Source organism: Neolamprologus brichardi, chromosome 16 (assembly GCF_056152115.1).
Source record: "Neolamprologus brichardi isolate AB-2024 chromosome 16, ASM5615211v1, whole genome shotgun sequence".
NCBI lineage: Eukaryota > Metazoa > Chordata > Actinopteri > Cichliformes > Cichlidae > Neolamprologus > Neolamprologus brichardi.
In genome coordinates this window covers 5,949,060-5,972,964 of record NC_142119.1, presented here as the reverse complement: position 1 = coordinate 5,972,964, position 23,905 = coordinate 5,949,060, and the positions used below count along the sequence as shown (strand labels likewise).

Genomic DNA, 23,905 nt, shown 5'->3' with positions numbered 1-23,905 from the left:
CGCCTCCTTTCAGGCTTGCTGTCTTGTAGAAGTCATTTATGTGTAAAAGTGTTATTACTGTATCAGAGGCGGACTGTAGTAAGGATTCAGGCCAAGAATTTGACTTCATCTCAGGCCACTCTGTTCACACTGCTTGTTTTTTTCACACTAAACCTCTACTGTGCTCAAAATAATGCACTTTATACAGTGCGTCTGTTACTGCAAGTGAATTACTTCTAATACGACTGAAGGGATGTGGAGAGAAAGTGTGTAATCATAAGTTATCAGCAGCAATAATTAATCATGCTATTGCTGTTATTAACCTGATATTAAAATGTATTTTTAAATTTCATGACCTGCGTTTACAAGTGCCAGTTTAGTAGCTTTTTGTTTGCCTGCTTTATGTTTATGTGGGAGGAGAGGACCCAGCTTCCAAAAACAAAATGCCTCAATCCTCAAACATGTAGTTATACAAGGTCAACGACACAGAACAGTGAGCCGTTTGACCTTAAAGGTAGCTCATATATGCAAATATCACCTTTAAAGTTCAGCAAAAGTGTACAAAAAATCTCCAAAACTGAAAAAAAGCTACAATAATGTAATTAAATTCATGTGAAAAAGAAGAAAACATGAAAAAGTTTCTGGGCATTTATTTATGGGACGCTCTCTAAAGATCCTGCCACAGCATTTCAATCAGGCTGAGGTCTGGGCTTTCTCAGACATAGATTTTCCTGATGTGCTCGGGATCGTTACAGTGTTTGATGACTCAGTTTTGGCAAAGCTTTATCTGTCGGATGTTTGACTCTAGAATACTTTGGTATACAGAGGAAGTTATGGTCGATTCAGTGACGGCGAGGTGCCCAAGTTCTGCGGCAGCAATGGCACAAATTATGACCCCTCCACCACCGTGCTTGGCGCTTGGTATGAGATGTGTGTTTATTACCAAACATGGTGCTGCGTATTATGGCCACACATCTCCACGTTGCTGTCATCTATCCAAAGGATGTGGTTTGTTCAGAAGCAACTTTGCAAACCTAAGCTGTCCTGCCATGCTTTTTTATAGAGATGAACTCTTTTTCCTGGCAGCACTTATAAATCAGTTGTACCTGTTTAGTCTTTTTCTAACTGAATTGTTATGAACTTACATTTAACATATTAACTGAGGCCTGTAGAGTCTGTGATTTAGCTCTTGGGTTTTTTTGCCCATCACTGCACCGTCTGACTTTGGGTTATATTTGCTGGGACGTCCTCTCCTAGAAAGATTGTGTCATTCTGATGACACACCTGAACACTCCACACCAGAAAACTGCCAAAACATTTGCTTTAAAGCTCACGTTTTTGACTGACCCATCCCCTCACTGCACCTTAAGCAGCATTTTTCTCTTTTTTGTCTCTTGTCCACCTGTCTTTTTCATTTCGTGTTCATTTTAGGCCACTTAATTAGTATTGACAGAGAGGCAGTTAGACTTGTGATGTGCTGAGAGAGACGGCATCAGTGCATCGCGCAGCCTGTATCTAGATAATACTGGAACATACATTCTTACGGGACAGAGCAAGAGTGAGGCGCCTTTCAGATTCAGTTACTCTACAAAAGTCAAGCTGCCTTGTACAGTCAGGCCACTGGGCGCTCATGAAGGCTCACAGTCGGCCACTGAATTGTATAATTCCAAACAAAACTTGGTAACATGTTTCCAAAAATTGTGCATCTCGTTTTCACAAGTGAAAGAAGCCTTAGACGTCTTCACATGACATTGAGATTATGCCAGTAATACAGAGCCGTCTCAGTGTCTTTTTCAGGTATGAATTGTTAGAAATTTCTTGTGCTGAAATTCTCTTTGCACTTTGAGCTGCGCTATTTACGTGGCTTCACTGTTTAAAGTTGATTAGAGCCAGATGGATAATTAAAACATTGCTGATTTTTAGGAGTTTTAGGATTGCACTTATCTTGTACCGCCAGTATAAACCTTTAGTTTCCATCAACATCACTTTGCTGTTTGAAAAAAGGTTTGGTCTGCAGCCCTGTGAGTTTGGCCCGAAGGCACATTTTTCATGCAGACTTTAAGTGGACTCTGTTATAACTGTCAACAAAGTGCCAGCAAAGGCAGTGAGAGGCTATTCTGACATGTGGCGATACACGAGTACCCCCGAACGGTTGTTTGCGTGCGTGCTTGTTTTCATACCGTCACCATGGCAATCAAAGACCGTCTGAGTATGTGTGTGGTTTGCGGTCATGTTCATTCATATAAAGCAAACATGTTTTCCATTCCTAAAGGTATAGTAGTGGTGATTTGTGAGATCTGGCTTAAATGACTCACAATTTCCTTTTTACCAGTGCAGCACAAGTGGGATTATTTCACAGCACAGCAATGCAGGAGAAGCATGCTGCTGACAAACACTCGTTTTCATTTAAATGAATTACATGGCATCTGTTTGCAGCTCTGTGAGACAAGCCACTTTGCTGATTTGCTGAGTTAAAGTGAGTAAGTGAGGTTTTTGCAAAATCCAGCTGCAGTAGTCAGCTAAAACGGAAGCCTGTCAGGGCTACCTTAGCAAATACTCCCAGCAACACTACACTAAGCCTCACTACATGTTTCATAAAAAAAGTGCTCCAGTACTGCTCCCTTTGCTGAGGTGACAAGTTTTGAGTAAAAAAGAGCTCAGACCGGGTGCTGCTGACCGCATGGCTAACTGTGTGTGAGCTGCAGGAATGCTGCATGCTGCTGTATGAGTGAACCCATGCAGCAGCAGATGCAGCAGCAGGAGAACAGAGGCTGCTGCTACTCACACTAATAATTTGTTGCTGGCTGTCAGCGTGCTCTCCTTTCATGCTCCTGTAATGCAAACCCAGAGGCAACAGAACGGCTACCCATCACCTTCACACAGCCCCGTGTGGGCATAGCAAGCTTCTGTCAGCGATCCATATGTTCCCTGCCTTCTGGACGCTGGCGTACGAACCCCGGTGAACGCACCAGTGCCCATTATGCGGATAAGACTCTAAAAAAAGACAAAGCATTTCTTTAGGATTTGCAGGCAAATGGGCACTGATGAGAATACACATTTGAAGAGAACCACAGGGACCCAGTGCAGCGTTGCTGAGAAAGTGCTGAATGTGAGCTTTACGTTCACGCTGTTTTGGTGTTTTTCAGCTCCTGCCACAGTGTCAGGAATTCTGATGTTTGGAGACCAAATGAGCCACTGCCAAACACCAAACTTGGCCGCATTGTCTCACTGGCAAGAGGAGTACCTGCTTGAATGATGAGTGGCTATTTTGAAGCAAAGTATTTGAATACGCAGGTTGAATGAAATGGAATCGCTCTGCATGCCTTCCCGAATATGTTTGCTTTCCCCAGCAGGACTGGGTTAGTGCTGCAAAAACACATTTCACCCTGGACTTGCTGTAAGAATTGTGTGCAGGGACATCAACTGTTCTCCTGATAACTGTTGCAATTACACAGGGAGGGGGGGAGGTGTTCCTCATAGTGCGACTATATATTGTTTTCACATATTTTTGATTTTTTGGTGAGCACTTCCCCGGTACTGCTTATCAAGCAGCTTCTGGTAAGCTCTGCATCTTTTGTCCTGTGCACTTTTCCTGAAAAACACCAGGCATCCTGTTTTCTTCTGCCTCACTTAGTTATTGATTAAAGTAAACAGCAGCTAGTATTTCAGAGTGTTGCGTCAGCCCGTCAGTCTCGTCAGCCCGTCGGGCTCTTGTGCGACACTTTGCAGACTCAACACCTTTGTCTCGTTCCTGTTTTGACCAAATATGAGTAAAATTCTTCTTCTCGTTTTGGGTTTTAAGAGAAAGATATGATACTGAGCTGAGATTAAAGATGTGTTTGCCTCTGAGTGAGCAGAAGGATATGACTATCTGACTGTATTTACAGTACAGAAGTCCAAGTTCTGCAGGCCTGACATGGTGAAACTATTTAAATCAAGCTCAAACAAATGCAACATTTATAAAAAAGTGCAGGAATTTCTCAGAACTGCAATCTGGAAAATGGAACTGAATGCAATAATTAAGCTGTACTGTAATTACAGCATTTATGCTTGCATGCAACAGCCTGTGTAATAACTTCTAAACAGAGTATCACTCGATACACATCATAAACTTGAGAATGATAATAGTTTGTATACAGAAAAATAATATACATGCATTCATGTACAGCTTGTCGAGGTTTACTCCCCAGCCATTACGGACCACTGTATGTTTTTGTCTCCTGTGTTAAACACATTGAGTTTACATGTGAGGAAATGTGCTGCATAAATAAAATTGACGTTTCTATTGACACTCAAAGCCACACACATGATGTAACCACAGAGATAAAAGTTCACATTGTGTTGTTTTTACCTTTTCAGAAGTGAATTACGAGTACAAAACAGGTTTACAAACACATCTCCAACAAATGCTGGGGCGCTGTGTGAGATGTAAATAGTAGGAGAATGGAAACTCAATAATTTAGTAAAAGTAGTACAAAGATAAGAGGAAATGTTCAAACTGAGACTGTTTATTCTGGAAAATAAAAAGAGTTGTGAGTTCTGTCATTTTATTTTTCTTAGTGGTTTTTGTTTTGTTCACCGTGGCATCATTTCAGTATCAGACAGAGGCGCTGGCCAGCACAGAAACACTGCACTGCTTTGGGGTCAACGGCTAAATTGATTTTAGCCTTTTAAAAGAAATCAATATAAAATGCATTTAAAAACAAATCACGCTTTCTGTGATTTCTTTCTTAAAATGTATCCACAAATCAGTGAATGTTGCTAATTGTTGCCACGAGAGGAGCACAGTTAGACTGGAACAACTTTATTGAATGAGTGCTTTACGTAGTGAAACTTCAATCTAAGACGTTTTATATAATTCTTATTAGGCAGTAATAAGAAAGAGTTGTTTTGAAATTATTGTCACCACATTATTTATGGCTATCGTTGTAAAAATCTACCATCGTTTTCGAGACAGGTTGCCAAAAGCTTTACGTAAACTGGTCTCTTCTGTGGTGCAGTGGTCCTTATTTTAAAGCTATTTGACCAGCTGTCATGCACCCCGATGTTTCAGCAGTGTAGCAGGGCAGAAAATCGCTAATAATTCTGCTGTGGTCATGTGTGGATCTGTTGTTGGTTTGTGCGAATTCTGCAGTGACGGTAATGTCTGTGGATGTGTGGGTGATTGAAAGGCTTTGTAAAGCGCTTTGTCCTCTTCGGCTTGAAAATCATGGGAATAGAGCATGAACACAGCCCGCGTACCATGCAGTCCATGTCAGTTTCACATCTTTGCTACAAAATAATGAGGCCACAGATGACCTTGCTGTTTCACGTTTCACTGCAGCTGTCAGAAATGCATTTGTTCCCCGTCCAGTTCAAATTAGAATTGCAATCGATTTTTGACTTAATTGCACGCAAGGGGAGAGTTCAATCAATTAATCAGTCTGTGTAAAACATGCTTCTATACGATAATGTTTGCTAAGGGCTACTGTTCTGTGAGCTTACAGTAGAGAAGAGAAGGCACGGACTGGCTGATATTAGTGGAAAGATTTTTGTTGCAGTGTTAGATAGTTGTGGTTTCTGTTATTAATTTGAATTACAAACTGAAACACTGGAGATGACAGGTTCAAGGGTATAAATTAATCTATGGTATGTTGCACAGATATAATGAAGGTTTAACAATGCAGTCTGGAAGTCTTTCTGCTCTTGTCACATCGTAGGACTTTTTGCTCAAGCTAAATTTAGGACCAGATATGGTTTCAAGTTTTTACATAATAATGCCAATGCGTAGGAAAAGTTGTAGCATAAATACCAAAAGCCTTTTTGATGCATTGCTGGATTTGCTGACAATACCCCAAAACCCCCAGTTCATGTTCTGTCCTGCTGCTTAGTCACTACAAAGTGTTGGCTTTGCAGTTTATCTTGATGTACAAGGCACGTCATGCAAAGTGCACTTTGCATAAAAAAGAAAAACAAACCCGCAAGTGTAGACGCTTTCACCCGTGTCACCTTGTAGTGTTATGTGCTTTCAGCATTTCTTCATCACTTGGGAATATGGGTCATTGTATGGTCTCTTTTAGAACTCGTTCTCAGGACATGCTGACCCAACCACATTACAAATTAGACGTGCTTATAGTCGTTCCACGGGGAAAGTTCTCTGTCATGACAGAGAAGAGGAAGGGATGTTGATGATCTCACTTTATGTTGTACTCAATAAAAACAACATAACTAGTTAACAAATGAAGAAAGATGCGCCTTGCTGTCCACAAGACTGGTTAATTACACTGTAAAAAGGATGCGAATGGAAAGTTGCACAAGCCGCTCCTATCTGATGTTGGAATAATGTGCTGGGACAGGTTATGGATGCTGGGTGAGGGAGTGTGTATTTCCTTTTTTTTTACAGAGCAAAAATCTGCCTCCAGGCCATGTCCACACTAGTATGTTTTTTAAATGCTTAACTTCTGCCATCCACACTACTCTGGCATTTTAGAAAAACCCAGCTTTTGGAAATGCTAACCATTTTTTGAAAACTCCAGGGCTTTCTGGATTAATAGTCTCCAAATGTTTCCAAAGAAATGGAGACTTTTGGAAACAATGACACACCTACAAATGTTTCACTGATTGAGGCATAATCACTGGGATTTTACCTCGCTTGATTCGTCACACTCCTTTGAAATGTAATAGTCCCAGAAAAAAACAGGCATCAGCCCTGACTGTCAGACGTTAATTCAGTCTGAATACTGAATTCCTACCATTGCTCGCTGTGTACAGTTAACGTATGAATATTATTATTCAACTACTAACATGGATATGCAGTGAGAGTGTCGACTATAACAGTCACATTGGTATCTCCTACAGGCCTGCAGTCAGGTTGCCATTGTGGCAGTCGTCAGTGTCGGTTAGCTGCTGGAGAGACTCGTGTCTAACATCTTGAACTGTGTCTGGAAACAATACCATATTTTCTGCACTATAAGGGGCACTTAAAAGCCTTTAATTTTCTCAAAAATCGACAGTGTATGAATTCTGGTTGTTCTTACTAACGTCAAACCGATTTTATGTGGTACACGGTGCTCAAAAATGTTTTAGTACGACTTTGGTAAGCTACGAAGCCGCACCGCTTTATGGATTGTCGGAGCATTACGGCTGCCGTAGTCCGGAGCCTCACGGAGTAATCTGGGTCCAAAACTCCATCTTCTTCAGGTCCCAAAGTCAAACGAACACTGAGAGTTAAAAACGATCTAAATTATTTCATCTTTAATAAAATGATCAGCATTGCTGCTTTACCAGGTGTAACAATTAAGTTTAACATCCAGGCATCCATGAAAACAGAATTTATTACATTTAACGGAATTAGAAGTTAGCAGGAAGTTAGCTCGCTAGCTTCTATCTAAACATGATATAGCATGTTCTGACTGAGAGATTTCTGAGAAAATTCAAACGTACAGCTCTGCTATCACTTCCAACATAAATGAAGACAGAAAACTAAACAGCAGTGACGTTTGTAGGGTTACTGAAGTTGGACTCTCTGGTATATAATGTTGTGCTACGTGATTGCTAGCGACACACTATGTTAGCATAACATAAACACAGTGAAGCTGGAGGATGAACGCTAACTTTTTTCCACTCAATAAAAGTTAACTTAAGGGTTCCTAACAACAGTTGAGTAATGTTGGACTTATATGACTGTTTTGTTTCACTTAATGCGCCTTATAATCCGGTGTCTCCTATGGTCCGAAAAATATGGTAGTTGTTGTTTTTGGTTTTTGCAGATCTCTGGGTGCTTTAACCAGAACCCACTGCAGATAGAGAGGTGCAGAGGCTGCAGAGCACAACAGGGACTACTGTCACGACGGTGGAGCTGAAATCCATCCACACATTAAGATACTACTAGCTGGAGAGGCAACCGATTTTTCTCCTTTGCATGTTGTCTCAGAGAATGTGGTTTTATTTATTTAAGCAATAAAAATAAAGCACAGGTGCAACTCCTGTGGCATGCATGCTCACACATGCCCTCTTCCTTTCACATATACAGTGTAATTCTGTGTGAAACGTTGGGTCGTTTTCGATTTCAGTTCAACACTTTAAAAAAGTAAACACATTACCAAGGATGCCAAAGACAGTTTTTTTCTCTATGCCTTAATCCACTGTGGACATACATCAAATTACTAAACTAGGCCACGCAAACACAGAAGTTGTGCCAAAGTAATCTTAGACCTTTCCATCAGAAACAGAAGCCTAAATGGAGGATTTGTTTGTGTCGGATTCTTTAGTCCATGGATGAGCGTGTACTGAGGGAAAAGACAACAAGCTGTCATCTTGGAGAATGACATGATATGGATACTTGGTAAGGGTTTTTGCAAAGGAAGCAGCACGACCCTGGTTTGTATAGCCGAGACATAATGTGCTTGCCTGAAGTGTGCAACATCGATGCTGCTCCATCAGCCCTGTCACCAGATTGTGAAGAGAGAAAGTTACAGGTTATGGCCGTTGTTCATATAGCAAACATTAAGCAAGACACTTGTGTGTGCATGATGTACATTAGTCTCACGTTAGGGAAAACAGTAACCTTTAAAGGTGAGGCGTTGGCTATGTTGTGAGTGTGCACAGATGGCGACAATTGAACATGAGGAGAGCCTGCACCTTTTCAAAGGTGTTTTATAACCTCTTTCTGCATTCGCTGGAGATGAGTTCTCAGTGAAAACAGAAGAAAGGGCTAATGCACATGCCAGACACGGTTATCACCAGAGCGTAAATGTGACATTACAGTCAATGCTGTACACACACATGCATGTTAGCACTACAAAGGGCAGGACACGGAAGACCTCTGGGTCTGCGGCTCGTCATAGTTAACTGGATCACTCAGCTGCAGAAATGCTCCACAAGCTAGCCTTCAGAGTATTGACAGGTATCAGGTTCACTAGTCTCTTTTTGTTTTCAGTATGTGTGTGAACAATTGTTTAGCCATTTTTTTCTCCACTCCTAAAGAAGGAGGAGGGAATTGTCAGGTCAAGCTAAAAAAAAAATCTAATTTATAGGTTGATGTGTTGCTATTAGTGGTAGTAGTATGACAGAGAGTATGTGCAGAGATTTTTTATCCATCCCTTTTCAGAGTGGTGTTCCTGCAGGATTACCATTGTTGGCTTAAAGCTGTGCAGCACTGTGCCAGATTTCCTGCATGGGGCCATTTTAGATGAGTGATAGATGGTTATATAGCTGATCTGTGGGAAATGTTACTTTTTTTAAGCTGGTGTGTAGCAGAGATATAAAAGTTTGTTTCCACCAATAGGAACCCCATATTTAGGTCAATTAAGCCAGCCCGACAAAAGTTTCCCTGTTTAAACACAGAGCGAGAAATCAGCTCGTTTGAAAAACAAAAACAATGCATTTGGATATGTTTTACATTTTTGCACAATTACTAGGCTAGAGGTTTCTAAATGATGCAAAAGTCTGTAATTTGGATCTTTCAGGTTAGCATGAGAATTTACATTTTGTGTCCTTTATGAAAAGACTCAACACAGCTGTCAACCATCTGGATTATAGCACACAGCATTAGGCAATGATTTTAGCATCACACACCAGGAAAGTAGTGGAGTAGTTGGAACATTTGCATTATCCCAGATTAAAATAAACAGACTTGATTCGTTTCGAAGAACTGGTGTAAAATCACAGATGCAGGGGTGGGCTTTCCTGTCCTTTCTACTAACAGAGTATGAACGTGAGTTACGACCCAATGCAGTCACCGAATCTGCTGTGGTAACTGTAGTTATCCCTCAAACACATGCACGGTGTGTTCACAATCCCATAATAAGTGTTGTATTCTGAATATGTGTGCTATCACAACATCTTTTGAGTAAATACGATGTGTCAGTATGGACATGGTTTACCAGTTAGGGCTGACTTTTTATGGAAGCCTGGACTCAAGCACTGATAAAACCAATTAACAAAAATATAAAACTTTCATTGTCCTTGAAATTTGCTACTGTGATGCATTGTGGGATTTTAATGCCAGTGTAGTGTCCTGTGCTTGCATACTCTATTATTCCCTTAGAAATAAAATGTGCCTCACATACTATTGTGTATGCATTAATAATATTAATAATGATAGTGATAATAAAAACATCTGCAATATTTTAGTTTATTACATAATAATTTTCATTGAAGCTGAGCACTATCTCAGTCAGCAGAAGCTGCACCTGCAGGTCGTTGCAGGCAGTTTGAGGAAAAACATTCTTCTCCCGTTAGCTTCTCCTTATTTGTCAAAGTAAAGAAAGCTGTAAACCATCAGGTGATGTTTTTCACATTTAGAAGAATTATTTAGTAGTTTTGCAATTTATCTTAAGGTTGTGCGTCCGTTTGAAGGTTTTAATTCATCAACAGGAGAACACATGAATAAATAAAGTGCATGATACTGTAGGGGGCCTGCTGTATTTCTCATTTATGGTCACACTCATTCAGAGGTGCATCAACTTTGCGATGTAGCAGTAACTTATTTCATTAACTCTGTGATTGTTAATTAGGTACTTATACTTGACAATATTATGTTAGTTAATCATAAATATTTGTCTACAGTATCAACTTATTAAGGGTTTATTTTGTTACAAAGAAGCTTCATGTCCACAATCATTTGTTTAGCTTAGCAGCCTGACTCATTAATCTGGCTAATGTATTTAAGTGTTTCCAGCATCACTGTGAGCATAAAGAGAAAACAAAGCTGCTGTTATTTTTAGTCATTACCAACAACAGCGCCTTAGTAATTTGATGAATTAACGTAAAAACCTATACAGGCTCACATGTGTGAAAAGCTGCAGCGATCAGTCGGTCCCCCCCCCCCCCTTCTGTGTGAACCTTTATCACATTCAGATCTCCAGAGTACTGGAAAAAAATACCCAAAAACATGTTGCCTCACAGTGAGCTGCCAGGATAAGTGCAGTGTTATATGTGTTTTTCCTGCACCGTGTTGGGCAGGCTTTGTGAGCACATACACGAGAACAGACATTCGCACATAGCTTCACGTCATGTGGATCACCCCAGAAAACACGGATCGGGTCATACATGTATTCACTCTGGACTATTCTAAGACTATTAATAATGCATGCACAGGGAATAGCTGTGAAAACACATATTTTTTCTTTCTAGTTTTATAAGTACTACTCTTCCGCTTGGACACAATCACAGTAAATCCGCTGCCCACGGACAATGAATTCTTTAAGTGAGTCTGCAGCTGGATAAGTGAATGAATGAAGTACCCTCTCTTCTCTGTGCCGGTCCTTTTCATATTCATCAACCTTCTCTTTTTCCTTCTTCTTCTCCGTATTCTTTGGAGCTCTGCAGAGCCCTTGGTGATATGTCTATATATAGAAAAAAGGAGGAGCTTTATTATGAAAAATAGAGTGCCTTTAGTGCGCCGTCCCGGGGACGTCACTGGAGCTCTCCATTTTTTAAAGGGTTAATGATGCGCACATACAGGCAGTGGAGTGTTTTGTCTGTGCCGGACTGACTCAGGGTGACGAGGCCGAACTTTGGCAGACAGACTTCCTCAATTAACCACAACACCTTCTGGCTAAATGCCCTTTGTGAAAGGACAGTCTTTCTAGCACCTCCCTTGTGTTTTTGCATGGCTATGAAGTTTAAGAAGTGGGCGAAAGGTGAACGATTGAGGGTGGAAATATGTTGTCAGTCTACTGGACCCCTGTTTTGGACATCCATGGGAGAATTCCAGAAGATGTCATTTATCAAGTAACCAATTAAACTCTATACTGAACATTTAAATATTTTTAAGTTATTAAAAAAATCAAACAACTGCTTCTGGCTGTTTGATTGGGCTCTAAAATGTGCCTAGCTGTATGACTGCCACTGTCATATATGATAAGAATGCATTACTCGCTATCAGGCATAGGGATGATAAAGCAGGGGGGTTGTTTTTTGAATAGTTTTGAATAGTCAAGTAGTTCCCAGTGAATGCTGAATTAATTTCCAGCTCTTGTGTTTATCATTATCGCAGTAAATATGTAGGTCAGTGTACTTATTTACTTTATTTTCATGATATGATTTATCTTGCCGTTTGTTTAAATCCTGGCTGGCTTTTCAAATCTACTTAAGGATAAGTCACCTCACTCTTTTACTGGGGGATTGTGCCTCTGTGTTAGCCTGAAATAACTTCCCGGGACAGTAATCCAGATCGCTGCCCAGTGGTGCTTGCCTAGAACGACTCTGGTAACAATCATTTCTAATACAGAAATGTAACTAATTAGCCCGATGTGATAATGATTACTCTGTGGCAACAGCACCAGTTCATCCAATAAATCATCAGTTTTTTCTCGTGGAAGCTTTAGCATTTGTTAATAATCGGAAGAAAGTTTTTTAGTAGGTCTGTCACACCTGCTTACGCTTTCTAAACTTTGATTGGATGGCAGTTTTAGTTAGCAAACAGTCCATTGGTGGCGTTTTTTGAAATCTGCAAGCGATGTTGATCAGTGGATGAAAATGTCGGTGTCTTTCTCTGGTCAGCTGTTTGTAGAGGTGATAGAGATGGTACACTGGAGCATAACACGGTTCAGAGAAAAAGGAGTTTGGGGAGGGGGTGCTGGGAGCAGAGCATAGCAGGTGCTGCCAGTCCATGGGGGCATATTTGTGTACTCTGCTCACTCAGTGGGAACATTTTAATTTGATCCCTTTGTTTCTATAAAACAGGTCAGGATTTGTTCTGGCCCTGGGCAATTTGTGTCAGCGCTTGTAAAGAAACTGTTGTACTGATGCAGGAGTGGTGCGTTGTCAGAATCAGTCATCAAGCTGTGCCTGGTGTATTTGGTGAGGAGGTGCTGCTGTAAGAGTTCGCTTTGAATTCATTTGCAGCACATCGCATTCTTTAGGGCAGTGGAAACACTCAAGAAGTAACACTGTGCCGCATTAGGGGAAAAAACACAAAAGCCTTGCTGTGGGCTCCGTGATATTAATCTAATGCACATTCTTTCATTCTGAGGGTAATAATGACAGGTCTTTCAGTTGATGGAAGTTTGTTCAGCATGCAGCCTGTGCTTGCCACAGATAACGACAGCATTGTTTTTTTCACAGTGGAAAATCTGTGCACGTCACAGTGGAATGTTCTCCATTCCGACTTTACGTGCCTAAAGTTGCAACTCAGTTTCTCTCCTAAGCCAAATTCATTCCTCAGTAGGATTTTTTGGAGAAATAGATAGAAATTAAAGTTTGTGTGTAAGTAAATTAGAGCAGATGGATCGAATAATCTGCACAGTCATGTCTCGATTTCCTTTAAAAAATATTTGTGAATTTTTGGGCTACGCAGACTGATCCTTTCTGTCCCCGTCTGTGGCACTTATAGTGAGAGATTTCCCTCTAATTAATAGTCCAGTGAGTGCGAATCGTTAGACGAGAACTGTGACTCATGGCTGATTTTAAAATCTTTACAACCATCACATCCTGTACCGAAGTCTAACAAAATATTAAGGCAGCTCTTTCTCGCAGCTTTTGCACTGCCAGCTCTGCTCTAACATTTTAGCACCTTAGAAAAACGACATTTCCTTTTTAATTAGCAGTTTGTCTTATTTTCAGACTTTCCATAACTTTCTGTGAATAATCAATACAGTGTGAAAGATTAATTGGCTAAACTGACACTTTTCTAAGTGGAATTCTTACTTCTCCTATAATTTAACTGAAAATTCAGAGATTTTGTTGCTGTTCTTTACTTTTTTGTTCATGTGCCTGCTTCCTGTGTAAAATCTCCACAATCTTTGTGAATCTTTGTTTTCATGCTTTCTGTCAGTTTTGGTTCAGGCTCGCTGTGACTGTGAGACCACCCTTCTGCCTCACTGTCTCTCATTCAGTTTGCTGTAGAAGTTGAAAAAGCAGCATTCCTGCTGCTCCTCAGTTTCACACTTGAAACATTCCCAGTATCCATGTGTAGCTGGTTGTTGAGTGTTTTGGTATAACGTATGATAGATTTCATACCTGGGCACACACGCTATACGTGAGCCGTCACAAAGCTGGTTTTGGTTGCTTTAACTTGAAATGTTTAACTGAGCTTCAGTAATGAAGCTTTTTCTAAAGGGAGATGTCTAAAAGACAACTGCTGTAGTTCACAGTCCTCCAGCTCTCTTCCCAAGGATGCTTAAAAATGCAGCTAAGGAGTGAGGCTCGGGGATGTGGGGACCTGAGACTGACTGACTGTCACTCACAGTATGAAAGGCATGAAAGGCAAGGCAGCATTGTTGGTGTCAGAGTTGTGATCGCTCTGAGGGAAAGGCGAAGAGTCCTCTTAGGGTCATTAAAGACTCTCTGACAGGGAAATCTTCTGCAGTGCTTCCCACAGAACAAGATTTTATTTGTATGGGCAAAATATAAACAAAACCTGTATATACTTTGTGACAAAAAAACCCATTGTAATCATGCTGTGGATATACTCCAACTACTCCAACCAGGAATACAGCTGATGATGGAAGTCCTTGCTGTGCACTGCTGCGACGGTGTAGCGGCACGTGAAGAAGTTCTCCATCTGCTGCAGGTTCTGTCAGAAGTGAAATGCAAAAGACAAAATACCTTCTGAAGAGACAGCTGGCTGATATCGAGGAAAGCCACAAGAGAAAGCTTCCTAGCCCACCGTTACAGAAACGACCGTAGGTGTGTTCATTACTACGTTTATCCTTACATGTGCTGTTCTGGTGGACGAATAAAAGAATAATCTTCAAACAAGGTGTAAAAATCGTGTTCGCTGTTAGTAGGATGGTAACTCGCTTGTGACTAGACAACATCAGTGGTTGCACGTTGACTGCACTGCAACCGATTGCAAGTAGTTGATCACTTTTGACTGCAAGACAATTGCACAGGTTGCCCAGAGTTTGTGCGTGCACGCTGGAGATACAACCGGTCTCCAAACGGTCCAACTGTGACTGACTCCAACCGTTGTTTTCCCCAAACGTGACCGTGGCATAAATAAAGACTATGTGTTGATGGCTTGTGAGCAGCGCTACAGTCTGAATGTTTTAAGCTTGCCTGTTCAGTGAGGTATCCGTACAGTCTGTCAACTCTGTATGTGTTATTAAGCTCTGAATGTCGCACAAATTTATGGTAACCTCGTGTGTTTATGACCAACTTTGCTGCTGGCACTTATCAGTCCCGCTAATGCTTAGCTGCGTGCCTGTGCTAATCAGAGCCACAAACTGTGCTCACAGTTATTGTTTTGACAGACTTGAACCAAACAGTGAATTTTCTGGAGGGGAAAAACACATTTTTCCATATAACATGATTTTTTTTCATGTTATATGGACATACCGACTTTAACATGATAGTACTGTTTCACTTAGGGTTTGCAGTCGTGTGTCAGTACTGAATTGACACCCAGTCGTGATGAAAGGTGAAAAGTTACTACAGTGTAAGACCAGGGTGCCCTTGCAGTTGAGTAGTTTTGGGTGAAGGCCTGCTATGCTGTCACTTTAACTCTGGCCCTCATCCTTTGGCTCCTTATCTGGCAAGTGTCAGTAGGAAATTCATCACTGGCAGTTGATGAGATGCTTCCACACTTTGTATCTCATTGTGGTGCTGGTTTATGGGAGCTGATAATTACAAATACAACATGGGTATTAATTATGAATCATTAGTGTTTTATTTTTTAGTTCAGGGGCTCCTCTTGTGTCACTTTGAATTTTTCTTTCTGTCAGTTTTTCATTTGTTTGCTTTCATAAACCCTGTATGGGTCGCTGCATGCACCGCAGCAGACACACACACACATTTTTATTCCCAGGGTTGAGAAGTTCTCTCTCAAGGCAACATGCTTCCTCGTTCAGACCGAGTGGTGATGAAAGATGTGCCTAAATTAGGATGTCTTGCTTTAGCAGTGCAGGTGTAAGTTTTTAGCACCTCTCCCAAATCTTACACGTTTCAATCGTGCACTGAGTGCGGCTGAACTTTTCATTATCAGGTTTTTTTTTCTTGCAGAAAGAGTCTCGCACTTCCATCAACACCTTTATATTGCAGTATGTGATTAAACCTCCCAGCACGTCTTTTGAGGACATTTTTCATAGATTTTGTTTTTCATAAGTGAAAATCTTTTCAAGAGTCCTCAAGAGGGTTCGTGGGTATTAAATTAAACTCACCAAGTTAGAATATGGAGTCAATGGTGTATTCATTAATGTCATGCGGTGGTAAGAAATGCTTGACAGCCATTGGATGCCTAATAAATTTCTCTTTAATGCTAAAGTGGCTCTTGAAGCAGATTCCCAAAGGATCTGCTTGTGGGGGAAAAATCAACTTTCTTTTGCTTTTTTAAATTTTAATTTAGATAAACCTGGACTCATTCTAAAAAAAACCATCCTCCTATTATCACCTGCTTCTAAGGCCTCCACGTCTATCAGTGCATTTGCAGACAAAGTGAATGTACAAGGATGACTGCCATTTGAGTCAAAGCTGTGTTGTAACCCAACCTGATGACCTAAATGAACAGAGTGGAGAGCTTTCAGGCAGTGACACTGACCCGCACGCATGCCTAAGAATTGCTGCCTTTAAATGGCAGTGTAAATGGTGGTGAAAGTCTGGGAACAACACTTTCAGTAAGGCTGGTTTGTTTGGGATTAGTGGGCCAGATGGCTGCTTCTCTGCGCACGTCCATTTAAATGTGTGCAGTTGCTTGATTTGTTTGTCTGAAGACACTTACAATGAGTACAGTAGTAAAATAAACAAAGCATTACTCAAGTGAGCAATGGTCAAAGCCACAGCGGGCGATTGCGGTTACAAATATTACTGTGCTGCTTAAAGAGCTTTGTGAGACATAACAAAAGCGGGAGCGGTGAAAAGAATTAGAGCTAGGGAGTGCATAGCCTTCAAACATGGCATGATTACACAAAGACCTCTCTAATGAGAGATCCACGCTTCAGAGGGAAGTGCTTCGTTTTAAGGAAAAGGAATGCTTGCTTTTTTTGGGCATCTCTGCTTTTGTGTTGAATCGAGTAGCTTTTGTTGCAGCTTGTTTCCTTTCTTTGGGCATGACGTAGGTCTTTGTTTGGATTTGATGACCAGTCGTCCAACCATTCGCGCTAATGTGACTTTGTCTTTACAGCTTCAAGAAATACAGGATTATTTTAAGTTTTGAATTTAACCCATTGTTCAAGTCATTACAGATTCCAATTTCCATTTCCTGAGAAAGTTGTGCAGTTTTCTAGACGCCTCTATGAACTATTAATTAGAATCCAGTCTTTAAGTCTGACATCACTAGCCGTGTCTGGGCCTAAACTCCGCTGCAGGTCCATATATCAGACGATCACTATGGCATTACTGAGAGTTGAAAAACTGTCTAAAGTCTTTCATCTTTAATAAAAATGATCAGCGTTCTGCTCTACCAGGTGTAACAATTGAGTTTAACATCCAGGCATCCATGAAAACGGAATTTATGACATTTAACGGAGTTAGAAGTTAGCAGGCAGTTAGCTCGCTAGCTTCTATCTAAATACAATATAGCATGTCCTGACTGCGGGGTTTTGGAAACAAATTAAAACGTACAGCTCTGTTATCACTTCCAACATAAATGAAGACAGAAAACTAAACAGCAGTGACGTTTGTAGGGTTACTGAAGTTTGGCTAGCAGGTATATAATGATGTGCTACGTGACCGCTAGCGACACAGCTATGTTAGCATAATATAAACAAGCTAACTTTTTTTCCAGGAACAAATGTAATCGCATGTAAAAGGACCAAACTTCAGCCAGGAGAACAACTGAGATAATCCATCCACAATACGAGGTTAGTCATTCATATACTGCTGCATGGGCTGAGCTGTAGTTACATCCTAAGGTTTTAAAAACTGAGCTTAAATAAATGATTAGCGGTAATAAAAGCCGAGGGAGGTCAACAGTGATCACTGACTGTTTTAGGAGCTTTTTGAGATTAAATAGAAGAAAATACTTAACATTAAACATGTTAACAACACAAAAGCCATATTAAACGCAGACTACTTTAGGCCCGGAAGTAGGATTCGTCACGTCATCACTTAACGACTGGATAGTGTTTCAATGGGAGATTTCAGCTGTGTACACAGTACATTCAGATGACAAAGGAAAGAATCAAATCTTCGTGTGTGGTACAGTTTTTGAAGTTTTTGAGTGTTAGCTGAAAGGAGAAGCACCATTTGTAATACGTGACTTCATAAAGAGACTTTTTAACCCTAAAAGCATCATTCAGGCCACCTGGACTTATTTCGTAAATTTGGCCGTAACACCTGTAGGTGGCAGCACTGCTAAGAATGATCAGCATCACGCGCCATTTTTGAATAAACGGAAAAAGTAGAACCGACCCTGAAATATTTGGTTAACATGGGGTTTTTTGAACCCCCATCAGTTCATTCTAATCTTTGTTTCCAAAAAAAGAAAATATAATAATTTAAATTATTAGGCATCAACTGCCAAAATTGAATGCTTTAGATGTCTCTCACATCTCGCACGTTTGTGAAAATGTTCAAATATTACTGGAGCAATTTGGTCTACAATTCCCAGAGAGAGCTCATGTTATAGTCTTTAAGTTGGTATTGACAAATTAATGAAAGATGGGCGACCTTCTTTTTACCCTTAATTCTTATACCGACTTCTCACGTGCTCATTTGCATCAGTAGAAGTTGCTATTGTGAACTCTCTAACAGAATTTCTGACCTAATGGTAACATCACGTTAGGTAAGACCTCTTAATCATCGAAAGCATGCCACATTAAGACGGGCTGCCTCATTCACCAGCTCATACAAAGGAGTTGTTTCTATCCCACAGAGGAGCTTTGCATCCTCACGATTTCCAGACTGCAGAGCAGAGTGCTGCAGACTCCAGTGGAATGTGTCAGCAAGCAGGCAGCGCTAGTGGTTTTTGGAAGGAAGATGTAGCAGTCCCATTACTCACCTCTGTAGCAGGGATAGTGCTGTTTTGTGCCTCCCAGGGGTTCGGTTCAATCATCGGTGTACACTTTATTACCTTGTTCTGTGGAGGTGTGCGTGTGCATTTGCTGCAGAGCCCTTTGCTCTTAACTTCTGTATTGTACAGATCTTTTTTTTTTTTATTCCCAGAAGGCTTTCTGCTGTTTAATATATAGTCTTTGTATCAACCTCTAAAAATTACCTCTGTGTGTTTGAAATAAATATGTGCTCTTCCCACGGGTTGCGTATGCATATCAGGCTCGATTCTTCTCTTCTTCTCGGGCACCAGTGCTGCGATGATTATGCTGCTGCACTTTCTCGCTGCGTCGGCCACAGATGTTGTCATGACCCCGGTGGATGAAACAGGTTTTCCCTTAATTATTTGAGCAACATCTGGGTACAAGGCAGAGAGGCAGCAGAGGAGGACGCTTGTCCTGGAGGGCGGTCGTCCGTAATCGAACCGTAAATAAGACGTGGCTCAGGGGATGTGGGAAGCTTGTGCAAGCAGCCGTGGGTTTGTATGTGGGCGAGAGGCCATTTCAATAGAGTGCTCAGCAGGGCAGGGGGAGGGGAAGAGGTGGAATCTGCCATATGGATGAGAGAAAAAGACAAAGGGAAAAATAGACGGGAGAAGAGGAGGAAGGAGGAAAGGAGGGAGACTCAGCGGCCTACGTCAACCCACTTAATGCTTCCTGCTGGCCCCGGGGATGCTGACAGCACAGTTTTGTTGATTCATCCCCCTTCTCCAACTAGTTATGCTGTCTTTCACAGTCAGTCTCTATTCCTGTTGCCCTTGCACTGCTCTGTTTGTAACGCTCCAATCTGTCTCCTCGTCCTCTAGTGTGACCTTGCGAAACTGGAGCCTTCACTGTCATATCATCAGGTCTGCTGATGCATATGCCTTACGCCACAGAGCGTCTTTGTCTTCACAGTCAAAACTGTGCGCGTTATGTAATGCTCCCCACAGGGTAGGAGGTGGAGGGTAAAGGCAGTGTGCCACAGGGATGGGTTACAAAAAGTTGATGGATGGATGTGATTGCTGTAAGTAGGAAGTGTCCTTTCTTGCAGGCTGTGCTCCCACATTTAACACTGGACCTGCCTGGATTAATATATTCAAAAACTGCCACGGGCCCACTTGACACCCATGGACCTTGGTAGGACTGCAGTCAACTTGCTCGACGGTTCAACAAATGGATCTGACTGGGACTGGATGTGCCCGCTGTTGTGCAACTGTTATCAAACCAAACATGTTGAAATGCAGGATTGTTCAAAAGCACACCTTATTCCTTTATATTTTGCTTCCAATTAACAAGACTTTCCTCTAATTTTTTTCCAGACTCTGAAAGTTTCAAAAACAAAGTTTGTTTTTAGTTGAAAAACTGCAAAAAATGCCAAAGAGAACAGGCATGAAATTGTATTTTTGCACCAAAAAGATTCTTCGAAAAGAGCCATTAGCCGAAAACTTTACACACCATGCAGAGATAAGCCATGAGTCCAAAAACAACAAGACTGCCTGTAGCAGATAAACAGTATCTAAAAGTCATATCCTTAAAAAATAGAAACAAACCTAAATTCTATCATAAACCTGACACAGGACCTGAGACAAGCATCTGGACTTTCAGCTGATTCAATTGATTTGAAATGGTCTCAGTAGAAGGGTGGCTGTCAAGAAGCCATTCTTGCCTCTAAGAAAAGGCTCAAATATGTCAAATTACACAAGCACTAGACTGAAAGTGAGTGGCAACAAGTGTGATGGAGTGAAGAAGCCAAATTTAACATTTCTGATTCAAATCCTCGTCCAATTTTTCTTATATGTGAAGGAGGACAGGAGAGTGGTACAACAGTGAATGGTGGTGGAGAAACATGGTGGAGGCTCTCTCTGCATTGTTGGAGATCATGTCAAATTTGAAATTATGAATGCAGAAGTGCTCCCAGAATTATATCCACCGTGCAGTACCATCTGGAAAGCATCTGATTGGCAGCAGCTTAAAAGTTTGAGCATAACAATCACCACAAAGACGCTGCCAGTGCAGTAAAACCTGGATTAAAAAAAACAAACCAAAGCTGGACCTCACCTTTAGCGAGGCAGAGTAGGATCATCTTGATAGAAAACAGAAAAAAAAGGCAACAACATCCAAAGAAGAGCTTTGGAATGTCCTTCAGAACGATTCCTGAAGACTTCTTAAAGAAATTCCAAGAAAGCTGCCTCACAACCTTCAGGCTGTGTTGAAGAATAATAGTGGTCACAGCAATTATTAACTTTGAAAGTCATTAGAATTGTACACATAAATCATGTGTTCAGACTTAAGCTTTTGTTGACTCGATAAATAATTTCATCTTCAAAATGAAAGAAAGTAGAAACAAACTTAACTCTATGCTTGTTTAATCTGCCTTCATTCAAAGTAGGAAATGATAAAGCCGGCATAGATGCAGATACCTGGAAAGGTGACATCATATTGGCCACAGTGGTGAGATTAGCAGGAATTGCAAGCTGCATGTTTTATGAAAGCCCCCGATTTTAAATTCATCTTTAAATTTAGCCGAAGGCCTCTTGCATGTTAAAGTCTGTAAAAAATTGGAGACTTTTGGTGATTATCAAGCGTTGTTGCTGGAGCAGCATCTTTCAGGGCTTTTTAAAACGGCACATTATGGCTCCAGCTACACGTACGCCAAAGCTGGCTTTGGTACTTTGAATCTGCCCGAGGCAAAGAAGCTCTTAAGATGTTTCCAAACACTGGCTTGGGATTAACTGCCACTCAGTGATTGGAAAAATCAACTTTGATGTTTGTTACTGATTAGGCAGTAAAAAGAGTTAACACCGGACACGGCCGGTGCTCCAGTGTGGAGAACAGTGTGTGGCAAAGGACACTGAGCAGTCTTCTTTTAGTTTGTAGAAAATACTGAACAATGTGGCAATAATGTTGAGATTGTTCTGTTGGGAAATCCATACAAAAAGTTGATGTATTAAAGGTTTGCTCTCATCAGCCCATACGTTAGGGAAAGGAGTTGCTATGATGCTTCAATTTCAAGCTGGATAGAAACACCCAGAAAATTCTCAACATCTGTCGTAGGCAGTGGCAAGAACAATAAAGACAATGATATTTTCAGCTTGTCTGTGGTTGTCCTGGTGACTTTTCTGCAGCTCTTACAGTGGGCTGCTATCATTTCTGTCTAGTTGCTCCTTTTCTCAGCTTCAGTCTTTAAGAGAAACATAACCCTGTTAAATTACCATCATCTATTTTAATTTTTGCAGACGGGCAGCATTAATGACATTTGCTGCCTTGCTCCAGCACTGACGTTATCATTTTATTATTAGTTGATGGAAAAAGTTGATGGATTCCCCAGGTTTGATTATGTCGGATGTGCTGCCTGATGCAACCGTCCTAATTATCCATCTAGAGACCGACGCCAGCACGAACGTACGCTAGCTTGTGACCGCCAGAGGCCCTGTTTATGATAACTGTTCAATACTTGAGTGTTGTTGAAATGGGAGCTTCACTGACCTCTCGAAATTCTGAATAAAGTGTTTTTTTGTTCAGCGTTGTGAACATCAACTAATTCACCTTTTAGTGAGGGGAGGGGCTGCGTGCTACCTGTCTGTAGGTGCTATGTGAAGTTGTGTGTCACCCTTAGAAATAAGCAGATTATTCGACTGTGTTAGGTGAAGGTTTAGTGTACGAGATGTAAAGCAGTTCTCCAGCTCATTTTGACAGGTTTACATTCTCGATACTCTGACTGGTCAGTACCTTGCTCTTCTCAGAATTAGAAATTTGATCTGCTGAGGAAGCAGAGCATATAGCCCTGTTCAGTGGCTTCAGTTCCTCCCAGCCTGAATGTCCTGAGTTGACTGGGCAGATGCCAGGTAATCCCCTCTGAATTCTGGAACCAGTCTGAAGCTGACATCCAGCTCGCACGCAGCTCGTAGAGTCGAGAGCTGCTCTTATTTACAGTGAGAGTGGTTGAGGAATGTTTTGTCACGAGATGTTAAAGTAGCAAGGAAAGATAAAATGGAAAACTATTTTTAATTCATTCAGAAATGTCTGCACTTATTGAAGGCTTAGACAAATAGACGCCATTTTGCTTCAGTGTATTGATTCGGCGTGTCATCGTGCTGATTGTTTTGAGCAATGTTTTGTTCATTTAAAGACTAAAACTTGAAATTGGCCCCTTGGCTTGCCCGTGGCCTATTTCAGTTAGTCTTCAGATTTAAAGCTTAAAAAATATAAGTTTTATGAGTGAAAAGTCCAAATCTGTTCAGCTCTATTCTGCCCACAAGTCAAAGCTGATCTCCGTAGCTCAGAGATTAGATTAAATTGATATGAGTTAAGATGGGATTATGCTCCTTTGCACATTCGGATACAAACAGCTGGACACTCTATGGACAAGTAGATGTTGTCATTGCCCATTTTTCTAGATATTTGAGGTCTGCTTAAAGGATGGACGCGTTGTTGGTGCTCTCGTAGCCTCGTGTCTGTGCTGCACACATCGTTGTGTTTGCTCTCTGATGCTGAAACTTGGACCCTTGTGAATGTTAGATAACACAACATAACACAGTTTCTGCAAAGCCATCAAAACCAAACTGTCTGATCTTCTTACAGCTTTTATGTACTTATGTCTCTGGAAAATATTTAATGAAGCGTAGCAGCCGTTTCATGCTGTCAGAAGTTTACATGTTGGGCGATTGTTGATGATTTACGGAGAGGCTTAAAGTAATTTATAAAACTTTGAACATTTAAAGCCAAACATTCACATTGTTGGTGTTTGTGCATGAGGAGAGATCTATTTTCTGTTATTCAATGGCCATTATTTGCTCATTTCACTAATTTCTGCAGTTTGATTTTGTGAGATTAAGAGAAATCTGAAAAAATGGATGGATATAAATATGTATTTATAACACCATTTACTTCACTGCTTCTAAATAAAAACAGTCAAGAGAAAAGTCACTGAGAGAGCAAAAATGTGAGCCATTATCAAATGTGTTTTTTAGCTGTCAGTCATGGCTGATGGGAGGCTGTCTTTCCTGTGCAGTAATCTGGGGAGTTCCCTAGAA

At 41.0% G+C, this 23,905-nt stretch overlaps 1 protein-coding gene across 1 annotated transcript in view; it reads left to right on the top strand.

The window, feature by feature from the left end:
• Window positions 1-23,905, top strand: part of adarb1b (adenosine deaminase RNA specific B1b) — a 120,421-nt gene that overhangs the window by 685 nt on the left and 95,831 nt on the right. The gene's annotated exons all lie outside the window — the stretch shown is intronic.